Source organism: Ursus americanus, chromosome 5 (assembly GCF_024610735.1).
Source record: "Ursus americanus isolate L20-20 chromosome 5, mUrsAme1.1.p, whole genome shotgun sequence".
Taxonomy (NCBI): Eukaryota; Metazoa; Chordata; class Mammalia; order Carnivora; family Ursidae; genus Ursus; species Ursus americanus.
Window position 1 is genome coordinate 9,615,992 of NC_142131.1, and position 14,660 is coordinate 9,630,651.

At 38.4% G+C, this 14,660-nt stretch overlaps 1 long non-coding RNA gene across 2 annotated transcripts in view; it reads left to right on the forward strand.

The window, feature by feature from the left end:
• The window catches only part of LOC148110034 (uncharacterized), a 189,625-nt gene extending 177,378 nt beyond the window's left edge, over nt 1-12,247 (forward strand). Inside the window, exons 2-3 of one of the 2 annotated variants that reach the window (XR_015724358.1) lie at nt 8,384-9,040; nt 10,865-12,247. This is a non-coding gene — a long non-coding RNA (uncharacterized LOC148110034). The remainder of the gene's footprint in view (nt 1-8,383; nt 9,041-10,864) is intronic. The other variant, XR_015724359.1, reaches the window with a different exon arrangement.
• The last annotated feature ends 2,413 nt before the right edge of the window (nt 12,248-14,660 follow it).

Here is a 14,660-nt window from a genome sequence, read left to right on the forward strand (position 1 = left end):
ATCCTAGTCTGTCGCTGGCCTTTGAGCAGTACCTTTTGCACAACAGAAGATTTCAATTTAATAAAGTACAGCTTCTAAAGTTTTTCTTTCACAGGTCATGCTCTCAGTATTGCTCACTTTTTCTTTATTAGGGTATAATTGACATACAATATTGTATTAGTTGCAGGTGTACAATATGATTTGCTATTTGTATATATTGTGAAATGATCACAATTAGTTAATACCATAGTTTTTTGATAAGATTTAAGCATTACTCTGTTAATACTATATTGCATATCTGAAAGTTGCTAACTACAGTCATCAAGCTCTATGTTACATCCCCATGAGTTCTTTGTGACTGGAAATTTGTACCTTTTGACTCTCGCTTCACCAATTTTGCTCCACCCAACTCCCCACCCCTGGTACCATTCAGCCATTCTCATTACTGGGTTTTTTTTTTTTTTTTTTTTTTTAAGATTCCACATATACGTGAAATCATATGTTGCCTTTTTCTGACTTATCTCACTTAGTATAATGCCCTCAAGTTCCATCCATGTTGTCACAAATGGCTACACTTAATTTATGGTGAATGACATATACCACTGTGTGCATATATAATTTTCTTGATCCATTCAGCCACTGATGGACATTTAGGTTATTTCCATATCTTGCCTATTGAAAATAAGCTGCAGTGAACATGGAGGAGCATAAATCTCATAGTTAGTGTTTTCCTTTTTTTTTTTCTCCAGAAGATACCGAGAAGTATAATTGCTGGATTATATGGTAGATCTAATTTTTTGAGGAGCCTCCAACTTGTTTTCCATAGTAGCTGTACCAATTTCCATGATGACCAACAATCAAGAAGGGTCCCCTTTTCTCCTCACCCTAATACTTAACATTTCTTATCTGGCTGTTAGTAGATATCCTAAAATATGAGAAGTGATATCTCATTGGTTTTGACTTGGATTTCCCTCATGAGTGTGACGTTGAGCATATTTTCATCTGTCTGCTGACCATCTGTAGGTTTTCTTTGGAAAAAGTCTATTCGTGTCTTCTACCCAATTTTTTCAGATCGTGGTTTTGGTGTTGAGTTGCATAAGTTCTTTACATATTTTGGATATTAATCTATTTTCACATACCTGATTTGCAAATATTTTCTGCCATTCAACGACTTGCCTTTTCATTTTAATCGTTTCTTTTGTTGTGCAGAACCTTTTCAGTTTGGTGTACTCCACACTTTATTTGCTTTTGTTGCCTTTGCTTTAGGTGGTAAATCCAAAAAATTCACTGCAAAGACCTTTGTCAAGGAGTTTACTACCTTTGTTTGGAGGTTTCAAGTCTTACATTCAACTCTTTAATGAGTAAATTTTTGTGTTTGGCTTAAGATAGTGGTCCCATAGTTCCTTCTTTTGTATGTGGCTGTCCAGTGTTCCCAGCACCATTTATTGAAGAGACTGTCCTTTCCCTGTTTTATATTCTTGGATCTTTTGTCTAAATTAACAGACCATATATATGTAGGTTTTTTTCTAGGCTTCTAATTGTTTCCCATTCATCTCTGTGCCTGTTTTTATGTCAATACCATATGGTTTTGATTAGTTTTGCAGTGTAGTTTGAAATCAGGTAACATGATATGTCCAGATTTGTTTTTCTTTCTCAAGGTTGTTATGGCTCTTCAAGGTTGCTTGTGGTTGTATACAAATTGTAAGACTCTTTATTTTATTTCTGTAAAACATGCCATTAGAAATATAGGGATTTCATTGAATCTGGATATTGCTTTGGATAGTATGGACGGTTTAACAGTAGTCTTCCAGTCCACGAACATGGAATATCTTTCCATTTAATTGTGTTCTTCTATTTCTGTCATCAGTGTCATATAGCTTTCAGTGTGCATATCTTTCAAGTATTTTTTCTCCATGTATTTAGATATGATTTTTATCCTTAATTTCGCTAATTTGGTTTATCACATTGATAATTTGTGGATGTTGAACCATCCTTCTATCCCTGGAATAAATCATACTTTATCATAGTGTATGATCCTCTTAATGTGTTGTATAATTTGGTTTGCTAATATATTTTTTTCTCAAGATTATTTATTCGACAGAGCACAAGCAGAGGGAGCGAAGGAAGCAGGCTCTCTGCTGAGCAGAGAGCCGATGTGGGGCTCCATCCCAGAACCCTGTGATCATAACCTGAGCCAAAGGCAGATGCTTAACTGACTGAGCCACCCAGGGGCCCTGGTTTGCTAATATTTTGTTGAAAATTTCTACATTTATGTTCATCAGGAATACTGGTCTATAATTTTCTATGGCAGCCCTTTCAGGTTATGATATCAGGGTAATACTGTCCTCATTAAATGAATAGAAAGTGTTCCCTGCTCTTTTATTTTTTTTAAAAATTTGAGAAGGATTGGCATAAGTTTTTCTTTCAGTGTTTGGTAGAATTCTCTAGTGAAACTGGTCCTGAAGTTTTGTTTGTTGACAAATTTTTGATTACTGACTCAATCTCTTTACTATTAATTAGTTGGTCTACTCATATTTTCTATTTTTTTATGATTTAGTCTCTTCTGGAAGGTTTTATATTTCTAAGGGTTTATCCATTTCTTCCAGGTTGTCCAATTTGTTGGTGTATACTGCTTGTAAATAGTCTCATGTTCATTTGTATTTCTGTGGTATTCTCTCTTCTTTCATTTGTGATGGTATTTCAGTCTTCTTAGTGAGTCTAGCTAAGAGTTTGTCAATTGTGTTTGTTTTCAAAGAATCCAGCTCTTAGTTTCATTGAACTTCTGTCTTTTTAGTGTCTATTTCATTTGTTTCTGCTCTGATCTTTATTAACTTCGGGCTTCCTCTGTTATTATTGCTCTAGTTCCTTGAGGTGTGAAGTGAGGTTGTTTGAGATTTTTGTTTCTTGAGGCAGGCCTTTATTGCTATGAAATTTTCTTAGAATTGGTTTTGCTGCATTCTGTAAATTTAGCTTTTATTTACAATTTCATTTGTCTCAAATATTTTGATTTCTTCTTTGATTTGTTGTTTAATCTCTTCATGTGCGATTTCCCCAGTTTTCTTCTCGGAATTGACTTCTAGTCTCATACTACTGTGGTCATAAACGATGTTTCATATGATTGTATTCTGAAATTTTTTAAGATTTGTTTGGAGACCTAAAGATATGATCTAGCCTGGAGAATGTTCCCTATGCTCTTGAAAGTTGCTTTTGGATAAAATGTTTTGCATTCGTCTATTTAGTCCATCTGGTCTAATGTCATTTAAGGACAATGTTTCTTTATTGATTTTCTGTCTAGATGATCGATCCATTTAAGTGGGGTATTAAGGTCTCTTACTACTAACGTAGAGGTATTTCTCCCTTTTTAGGTCTTTTAATATTGCTTTATTTGATTGCTTTTATGTTGGGTTCATAAACATGTTATATCTTTTCGTTGGATTGACATTTTATTGATATGTAAAGCCCTTTATTTTTGTTAGAATTTTTGTTGTAAAGTCCATTTGGTCTGATATCAAAAGAAAGCTGAGATAGCTATATTTATTTCTATTCTGATGAAGTAACTTTTTTCCTTCTGTTCAGTTTCACTGTGTATGTCCTTATGTCAGAAGGGAGACTCTTGTAGACAACATATAGATGCTTTTTTTTTTTTTTAATCCATTCAACTAGCCCATGTCTTTTGATTGGAGAACTTAGGTATGTACTTACTGCCATTTTTGTAGTTCCTCTGTGTTCCTTTTTTTCTCTTATTCTCTTCCTTTATGGTTTGATGATTTTTTCTTGGTGGTATTCTTAGGGTCCCTTCTTATTATCTTTTGTGCAAATACTCTAGGATTTGCTTTGTTATAACCACGAGGCTTACATAAAAAATCTGTTATTTACAACAGTCTCTTTTAATCTGATAACTTAAGTTCAAATACATTTTGAAACTATATTTTCACGTTTTGTTTTTGATGTCACTTTTTACAACTTTTGTCTTCTAACCTTCATACAGCTTTGTAAGTGATTAATCTATTAACTTTATTATATACTTACATTTACCGGTATCATTTATGCTTTTATATGTTTTCTTGTTATTTAATTAGCACCCTTTCTTTTGAGCTTAAACAACTCTCTAATATTTTTTCTAAGTGTGATTTAGTGATGAACTCCTTTAGCTTTTGCTCATCTGGAAAAGTCTTTCTCAATTAATTCTGAATAACTTTGCTGGACATAGTATTCTTGGTTGGAAGTTCTTTTCTTTCAATACTTTGTATATATCATGACCTTCCCTTCTGGCCTACAGTTTCTCCTGAAAAATCAGATAGTTTATTGAGGGTTCCTTTGTATGTAACAAGTAATTTTTCCATTGCTCCTTTTAAGATGCCCACCTTTTCTCTCATTATCATGTGTTTGAGTTTGGGTCTCTTTGGGTTCCTCTTATTTGGAATCTGACCTTCCAGGAGCTCTACGTCGGTTTCTTTCCCCAGGCTAGGGAAGTTTTCAACCATTCTTTTCTTTTCCCCTTTAACTGGGCCTACCATTTTGTCCTGCCAGCCATCTGAAAACCAGTCACTCGGCTGTGGTGGCAGCTCCTTCAGGCTCAGGCATACAGTCAGGAGTGGCACCTTCCCTGCCACGAATGCTCCCTCATTCCCCACCTGCTCCCCACCCAAGTGCTGTCATTTTTTATATTCTGCCTTTGCTACATTTGCTGCTCCAACTCACTCACATACGGCCAAGGGACACAGATCTTGACATGCACTCCTGTGAGGTTGGGGTGGCAGTCTCCTCGGTTCTCTCCATCTGGTGTATACCTCAGCCATTATTTCTTCAATTAAGTGTTCAGCCCATCTCTCTCTCCTCCATCTGAGACAACGGTAATGCCAGTGTTCGTCTGCTTGATGTTGTCCTTTAATCTATCGTTTCTTTTTCCATTCTTTTTTTTTCTTTTTGCTGCTCTGATGAAGTTTCTCTGTCCTGCCTTAAAGTTGACTGACATGTTCTTCTGCTTCATCTAATCTTTTATTGAACCCCTTCCAGGGTATGTTTTTCATTGCAGTTATATATCTCAGTGATTTCTGTTTGGTACTTATATTTGTCTCTTTGCTGAAGCTCTGTGTTCATCCATTCTTGTCTTGAGGTTGGTGAGCACCTTTAGGACTGTTACTTTGAATTCTATCAGGTAATTTACTTCTACTTAATTAAGGTTTTCTCCTGTTTTTTTTTTTTTTTTTTTTTTTTTATCTTGTTCTTTTGTTTGTTTGGAATATACTCCTCTGTTTTTCATTTTGCTTGACCCTCTGTGTTGGTGTCTGTGTATTACATAAAACAGCCACCTCTCCCAGTCTTGAAGGGTTAGCCTCGGGTAAGATGCAACTTATCATTCAACTGTGCCCTGGCTCTTGGTTGTCTTTCAAATTTGTGTGCTTGTCCAAGTAGCCTGTTTTTAACAGCCCCTAGTGGTTGATATTGTGCCAAGACTTGTCAGTGTCCTAGAGTGAAGGATCTCAGTATTCACTTAGACGCAAGCTCACTGGTAGCCAGACTTGCAGGCAGCCACTCCCCCCTTCCCCTTTTTTTAGGGTTACAGGGGATGTTTGTTTAAAAGGATATTTACTGGGAAGAGTACTTATCAACCTGAACAGAAGAGTGAATAAAGAAGGGAACTCCCTGTGGTCACAAATACACAAGACCTCCATCATACATGATGTACAAGGCATTTCAGTTTGTGAACCCCAGTTCAGAAATTCTTTTCCATTAAATCGAATATTTCTGGATTTGTACTGTAATGAAATACATTTAAGCATGGAAAAGTTTTACTGAAAGGAAAATCATGGAGAAGAATAAGGGAGGGAATGTACAAATTCGTAAGTTATATAGAATACTCTTTAAATCATACTTACATTTTTCTATCTTCACAGTAATATAGAACATAGTCCCTTGCAGACCTGGTTCGGATTTTATTTACTGAGAGAGACAGAAGGTGAATGCAAACAAGGGGAGAGATAGAGACAGAGGGAGAAAGAGCATATCAAACAGACTTTCCATGGGGAGCATGGAGCCTGACGTGGGGCTCTATGTCACAGCCCTGAGATGATGACCTGAGCTGAAATCAAGAGTAGGTTGCATAACCAGCTGAGCCACCCAGGCACCTCACTTGGTTCAGATTTTAAACCAAATACGCTTTAGTCTTCTACATAAGTGTTTGGAAATGACTTTTCTGCATTTAAGATGAATCAGTACTTTTGTACAGTAGTAACAACACCAGGAAGACCAAGACAAACGAATACAGTTTTCCCAAAGCTACAGCCTGAAAAGTCGATTCCATATACATGAATGGGTTTCTTTGCTTGAAAGTCTAAAGGATATAAGGAATGGAGATATTAAAATGCTTTCTTGAGGGGAAGAAGGATGATACCCTTTATGCACTCCATTTTCTTTCCCTTTGCCACATTTATATTCTTTTCCTGCAGTCTGTTGTCCACGTGTTGTTCCTAAGCGACTGACGAGACTGCTGTCTCTGTAGGTGTTTTTGTTCAGAATATCGAGTTCTGCAATGGCCTCATCTGAAGTCGTTTTAGCCCGTGTGCAAGCCAGCTCTGGGGTATTGAGGATCTTACAGTAAAATACAGAAGAGTTAAGGGCCAGCCCCAGGCAGACTGTGTGTGTGGACTGCTTCTCTTTTAACAAAAGCCCCCTGGTATGGTCCCTGGAAACTGTCATTTGTTTTTGATTATCACCATTTGCAGTGTCAACAAATTATACCAGAAATGATCTCCCTTCACTTTCAGATAGAAGACATTACTCTCTGGATCCAAATACTCACCTGACAATTCCCACACCAGGAGGCATGTGGACTCCAGTTTGGACTCCACTTTGTCAACTGCAACCTTTTGTAGAAGGATCTGTTTTCTGATCAGTGCTGGAGAGAAAGCACTGAAGAGATCCTCTACCCCAACCATGGCCACGTAGGCCACTGAGGGCATGTTGCACTCCCTGTTGGACAGCTTGGTGCCCGATTTCATCACTACCTTCAAGGAGGTGGCTGTATCATTGTAGAGGTCATCCTACTTGGCAATCTCACCTTCTGTATCTGCTCTGTCTTCTCCTCGGGACTAGGGAGGGAAGGCGGAGGGCAGATGAAGTAGTGGCATGCAGATGGCATTCGTGTGCCTTGGCTGCGGCCTAAGTTCCACCACTTAGATCTGCTTTTAGCTTCACCTGAGGACCCTTCCAGTCTCATCCTTCCCTGGAGCCAAAGGTTGGGGTAGCAGCAGAGGGAAGCTTTTAAAGTATCCAACTATAGGAGGCAGTCCAAGATGCAGGGGAGGAAAACACTGAATTCACCTCCACCCCCAGACACACTCAATCTACACCTACATTTGGAGCAATTACTCTTGGAGATGAACTGAGATCTGAACAAACACATTTATCTATACAGCAAACAAGAGAGGGACCACATAGAGGAGAGTAGGAGAGACAGAGACATGGTCACAACAGAAACCCCATCCCCAATGTAGAAACCTACAGTAGGGAGGGTTAGCAGTGAGGGGCCCACACCCAGACTCACTTGCCCTAGGACACCACAAAAAACCAACAGCTAAAGGGCAACTAGACTGTAATTGAGGGAAATCTACTTACTAATCATGGAGTATCTGCCAAATCGGCTGGGAACTGCTGGAACCCAGTACTGTCAACAGAGAAAGGACCCAGTCCCTCTAGCCAGCCTACCAGGGCTTGGCCAATGTGCCCTGAGACCCTAGCTCATGTCGGGTAGTCCCAGCTCACGTCTGCTTGAACTCCAGCCCGCTTGAGGCAGCCCCAGCGAGGCATGGCCTGGCAAGCCCGTCAAAGCTGCACTAGCAGTGGCCCCAGAGGCCACCCTGACACAAGACTGCTACTTCAAGATGGGGAGAGGCAGGAAGCTGTTCTGCCTAACTCACACACAAAAAGTCAGTCAAACAAAAGGAAGAGACAGAAGATGAACTTCCAAACAAATGAAAAAGATAAAATCCTAATGAATTCGGAGTAATTTATCTGATGAAGTAATGGTCATAGAGATGCTCACAGATCTCAGAACTAATCAGAGCTGAAGAATACAATAAATGAAATGAAAAATACACTAGAGGGAATCAACAAATTAGATGATATGCAACAGTGGTAATCGCCTATGAGAATAGCAAAAAAAAAAAAAAAAATCCCCAACCATATATATAGACATATCCTCATTTTAATAAATGCTTTAAATAAAGTAAAATTAATATAAATTCTTTTTAAGAGACTTGTGGCACAACACCAGGCATAATGACATTTGACTTACCTTTCTAGAACAGGTCCCTTCTTGCCACATGTTTCTATCCAGACTTTTTGTCTGTGCTGAGCTGTGAGAATTTTTTTTTTTTAAAGATTTTATTTATTTCTTTGACAGAGAAAGACAGCCATTGAAAGAGGGAACACCACAGGCATGGGGAGTGGAAGAGGAAGAAGCAGGCTCCCAGCAGAGGAGCCTGATGTGGGGCTCAATCCCAGGACTCCAGGATCACGCCCTGAGCCGAAGGCAGACGCTTAACTACTGAGCCACCCAGGCGCCCCTGAGCTGTGAGAATTCTTTACAAGGTCCTGTCCAGAATAGTTTCAGCAGTGGCATGTGCTTTTTTTCCTGGAACCTAGTAATTGTACAATACTCATGGATATTGCAAAATGAGATCTATGTCCCAGAAACAAGAGAAAAATAGTCCAGAGCTGCAATGCTTCTATTTTACTTACATTTGGTCAGGGTTTTTGTTACTTACATTTTTCTTTGTCACTGTCTTGATTCTCAAAAGATCTATTTCCCCCCCAAAGACAAGCAAAAACAGTAAAGTATTGTGTAGTAGTCTGAACTGCTGTTCTTAGTTTATGACAAGTAACTCCCATCCTGATGCCTACAGACAAAAGCTCTCCTGGATCTCACCTATTAATTGAAAGCTTTTAAGTATTCTTCAGCCAGTTGACTTTGTAGTGTTCCTATGGTTCAGAAGTGAATGGCCTCTGATATCTAGAACACTAATTTGAGTCAAAATGTATAGCAACAATCGTATAGAAGGTAAGAACATAATTTAGGATATATTGGAACACATTTTGAATGTCTTAAAAAAATAGGCATTATCTTTTGAAACAGGCATTTTTTTTTTCTAGTTTGAAATACTGGGAAGATAAAGTAAGTTTGTTGGCAGTGTTCTCTCACTTTTTCTTGTGATATGAATGTAGATAGATGCTGTTAAAACTGAAGACTGGTGGTGGTGCTATTTCAGAAAGGATGAACTTGGAAATTGTATTACAAGTAAAGTTGATGATTTATTACTTTCTCAATGCAGGCATTGAGAAAATGCACTTATAGAAATATTCTAATTTTTGTGTCAGGGTAATAGAAAATACAATACTATTCCTGGTTTTAAAATGATTCTATTTGAATGACTTCATGTGTTTGCTGAGCTTTCTTAAAATGAGTCCTTTATAAAACCTTTTTGGTAGGAAACTTAGAATAAGTGTATCCCTTATTTATGAACATTTATATAGCAAAAAATTTTACTTAAGCTACCTGTTTGGTTCTTCAAAAGTACTTAGTTTTTTTATTTATTTATAGTTTGTGGCCACTAGTGGTAATTGATAAATAGCTCTGCCAGGCAACCTTTGCATTTGTGTATATTTAATGATAGTTTCCAAGAAAAGGGAAACATAGTTGGATTCTTTTCATTGTATTTCTGTTCCTCTTTAGAGACATTAGTTTTTGAACTTACAATTGTTACTAACAAACTAAAAGCTTTGCCTTATTTTTTCATTAACTGCAACACTGGGGATATTAACTTGCTTTTTGTAATGATGCAAAAATATTGGCTACATTTTAGTCAAAATTGGTAGGGCAGAGAAATAAAGATTTAATAGTAGCTAAATCCTTTCTCCTACATGGACCCTGGCAGAGGGAAGCCAGGTAACTCTTAACAGTTACCAGCTACTTTTCACTCCTAGGAAGGAAACCCCTCAAGCCAGTGGTTCCAGGTATAGGCATTTCTGTGGTCATGTCCTTCCTAGTTTGGGTAGCTGTAGTTTTTTAGCTGCACATTGTCTGTTGCTTAAATTCAGAGATTTAGTTCTCTTCCTGGGAACTGCCTCTTAAGTTAGAAAGATTACATGGTGAAGTCCTCCTCATTATTATTTAATATGGCCAATTCTTGATGAAACTCCAGTGTTGTATCATATTCCTTTTCAGAAGACTTTTCCCTTTATTCTTTGGTTGTGTGTTAGGGTGTTTATTTTTATTAACGGAGCTCTCCAATGGCTTTCTCGAACTCCAGTTTTACAGTGTATAGGAACGTGGCTGGCAGCTGAGTAGTGGGTCTCTTAAATAGCATATGTAGCTGCCTTTTGTCCGTGATGTCAGCTGCACCAAAGCATTCCTGGATCTCAAGAAACGCAATTCCCGTGGATGTGATGATGGCTGATTAGAGCCAGAGTCACAGGGATGGACAATTAATGCAGTCCAAGTAATAACTAAGACTGCTCGTGATAATTAAAAAAAAAAAGAAAGTTTCCATTATAATGTGGCTTTTCAAAGGACAGTCTTGGACATAAATACTGGTAACCAATTTGATAAAGCAAAAAGGCTTAATGAGCCCAAGGGAAAACACAGTTTCACAACCACATACAATCCAGCATAATGGGTATGGTGTAATGTATAATAGAAGAGAGCTAACTGAGGTCATTTGTGAAATAGGTAGTCTATTTTGTGTGTGTGTGTGTTTCCCTGCCACTAGCTGTGCGTGTAGGGTGGGGGTGTGTGTCCCTGGATTTGGTGTAAGCTGTCCACAGCCTGTATGTATGCCAGGAGGGGATATTAATCACAGATCACTTTTTTCCCCTCACTCCTTAGCAAAGACTAAACAAAATTAAAAAATAAAATAAGAGGAGCTGGAGAGTTCTATCCTACCTGGAGTGTGACCTGCACGTTTACCAGCTTCCGGACATTCTGCTGAGGACGTTTGCCTGTCCTTCGTGACTGACTAGTGAGCCACCTGCATGAAAACCCAAGAATATACCACACTGGGAGAAGGCAGCCAAGGCTCGCTGTATAATTAACACATAAGAAGATAAAGAAAAAAAATTCTTTCCATTTGTAAATTTTTTTTCTTTCATTTCCTCCCTTATATTGAGGTGATTGTGCAAATTAATCTGTAAATCCCTTCAGGAGAAAGCCTTCTAATTTTCCTTTAAGAACCTCTATTGTTACATAAGAATATCTCATTAAGCTTTACTTTTCTTAGGGAATACCGAGGCAGCAGGTGATAATAAAAGAAAGAAAAAGATTTTTTTAAAGTTATGCCTTTTACCAAAGAAAATGAAAAGGTGTTAAATACACTTTTAATTTAAGCATTTTCTTAAATTCAGGAGTTGAGCATCTGTTTGACTTCCTTTCTAGAAGCTTTTTAGGGCAATTTCTTCTCTATCGGGTGGCAACGTGAAATGCTTTAACATTATTAAACCTGCTAAAGCTTATTCCCAAGTTAAGGATTTATCTGGTAAGCCGACTAAAGAATAGTTTCCCTTTTGATTAGAGTCAATTATATAGAAACTTCTCATCTGAGTTTTAGCATCTTACATTTATCATTTTTATTCAAGGGTCTAAAGTAGAATGCTTTCTGTAGCCTCCAGGCGGAGAGATTATAAGCAAGATGAGCAGTAAAATCAAGTTCTTGTTGTGTATTGAAAGCATGTTTAAAAATGCCTTATGAAACACAATAGTGGATGCAAAGTTCGCACTCCTTTAAATTCTAACGTGTTCTTTTCAAATGAAACTTACTTGTCTTTCACATTTAAACATGCTTGCCCCATTGCCTATCAAGTATTTTTACAACATATTGCTAAAATGTGGATAGATTCTTAGGATTTTGCAGTTAGTAAACATTCATGCAGGTTTTTCTTTGTCTCCTAAGATTATACCCCCTTATCACTTTCTAACTTCTAAAAAAAAAAAAAAAAAAAAAAAAAATCAAGAAAGAGTTACAATGCATTGACAGTGATTAGTATGAAAAACATTTTCCTTTTCAGCCCTGTCATTTTACTTCTCAAAAAGTCAGTGTTAGAGGATGGTGTATGTTTATCTATGTTCAAAACTTGGTCAATACATTTTAATAACACACAAGCTATATAGAATTTTAAAGGAACTGTGACTGAGCATTGATGAAAGGACTGGTAGTTTTGTGATCAATGTGATTTTCTTTATAAGTATAATCAGACCATATGAATTTTCTAGGAACTGTGTTTTCTTAATAGGACTTGGAGAACTTGCCTTGGTTGTACACATGAATCTATTTCATTATACATGATTTTTGACAATATGCTGTAGTTTTGTACCATGATTTAAAGAACATTTCTGTTAGTGGATATTTAGTTGATCCTCAAGGTAAGATTAAGCTCCCCTAACCCCCACCCACCTTAATAGCATGAAAAGGAGCAGAATCTGGGGACCAGCATGGACATGTGGCCTCAGCAAGTTCCAGGTCCCCTAGGCCACCTCTGCCCCAGATGCCCTGGGGCGCACAAGCGCACATACACAAAGTACCACAATTTAAAAGAACAACTAGCATATAAAGGAGCCAGTCCCAGAACTCTGCCAAACAAGGAGCTGCTGAAACTCTCACCTGGTAGAAGGGGCTGACAGTCAGCATTTCTCTACCTTGAAAGCATAGACCAGTGCACTGGGCAGGCACCATAAGCAGCCTGCCACTTCACTTCAGGGATTCCTGAGCCCTTAGCCCACAGCAACCCCAGCTGTCTGACCAAAGCTGCCACAGGGCCATGGACAGTCCTGGTTAGGGTGCACCCTAGCTCCAGACTTTGCGCCAAGGAGACACGGGTGCCAAGCACCACAGAACACTCCCGGCCCTACCATTTTGGATTTAGATGGCTTGCTAGGGCACCCCTGGTGTAGAGTGCTCTGGTACCTCCCAGCTGATGTCTTCTTTGGATCCAGCCATCAGGGTGCTCCTTGCAGAGTGCCCTAGGAGTTCCAAATCCATGCCTCCACCGTTGTAGCTACCCCATGAGGAACCCCCAACGTGATTCCACTTTAACTTCAGAGTACTTTCAGCATATAGAATCCTAGGACCCCCTCAGCTTCAGCTGTCCCATGAGGGTGCCCAGTGTGTACAGAACCCCAGGACCCCTAGTCCAGGATAGTCGCAGCTCTAGCCCACCAGTAAAATTCATCAAGTACCTAGAGTCTACACAGAAGACGACCATACATGAGACCATTCCTTCCAGTTTAGAACTAGCTGTTCCTCAAATCCATAGAAACACACACAGAATTTGTTTCTAAAGAAAGAATAAGACAAGCCTCCAAAAAAGAACAAAATGCAATGGAGATAAGTAGTATGCCTGATAAAGAATTTAAAGTAATGATTGTAAAGACGCTCACGAAGCTGGAGAGAAGAGTTAAAGAACACAGTGAGACTTTCAATAAAGAGAGAACATAAAGAACCAGTGACAGGTTAAAGAATACAATAGCTTAAAAAAATACCCTAGAGAGAACCCACAGGAGATTAGCAGGTGCCTAAAATGTAAGTCATCGGGAAGACAGGGCAATGGGAAGCACCCAAGCTAAGACGAAAAGAGAAAAGAATTTTTAAACAATAAAATAGGTTAAGGGATGTCTTAACCATTAAGTGAACACACATTGCCATTATAGGGGTTCCACCAAAAGGAGAAAGGGGCATAAGACTTATTTGAAGAAATAATGGCTGACAACTTCCCTAACCCCGAGGAGGAAATAGATATCCAGGTTCAAGAATCACCGAGAGTTCCAAGGAGGTCTACCCCACTGCACATAATTCAAGTGTCAAAGGTTAAAGAGAATTTTAAAAACAGCAAGAGAGAAGCAAAATTTTAAGTACAAGAGAAACCCTGTAAGATTACTAACTGCTTTCTCAGCAGAAAATTTGCGGGCCTTAAAGGTATAGCATGACATGTGAAGAGCAAGTTTATCATTTAGACTTGATGGCGAGACTAGAGGAGTTTATCACCACTACACCAGCCTTACAAGAAATGTTAACGGTACATCTTTAAGTGGAAGAGAAAATGCCATCATTACATATAAGCAAATGATTCCCAAACAAGATGTAAAAGATGGGATATACATAAAATGTAGAGAAAAAATAGAATGTATTTGGACTTCAACTTAATATAGACTACCATATACTTAGGATGTTATATATAAACCTCATCGTAACCACAGATCCATAAACCTTAAGAAAAAACACAAAAAAGGAAGAAAGCCAAACGTAACACTAGAGAAACTCAATCACAAAGAGAACAAGAGAAGAAGAAAGGAACAGAGAAAACTACCCCAACAACCAGAAGGCAGGTAACAAGAATGCGCTAAGTACATACCTATCAGTAATTTCTTTAAATGGAAATGGCCTAAATGCTTCATTCAAAAGATACAGGGTGGCAGAATGCGTTAAAAACCAGACCCATCTAGATGCTGCTTATAAGAAATTCACCTCAGATATAAAGACACACACAAAATGCAAGTGAAAGGATGGAAAAACCATTTAATGGAAGCAGAAAAATGTCAGGTTTGGCCAGCAAACCCTGAGGTGGCGAATGAAAAGATGACTCCAGACATCTTAGTAGGAGAAAGGAGAGGGCATGGGGACCAGACATTCTAG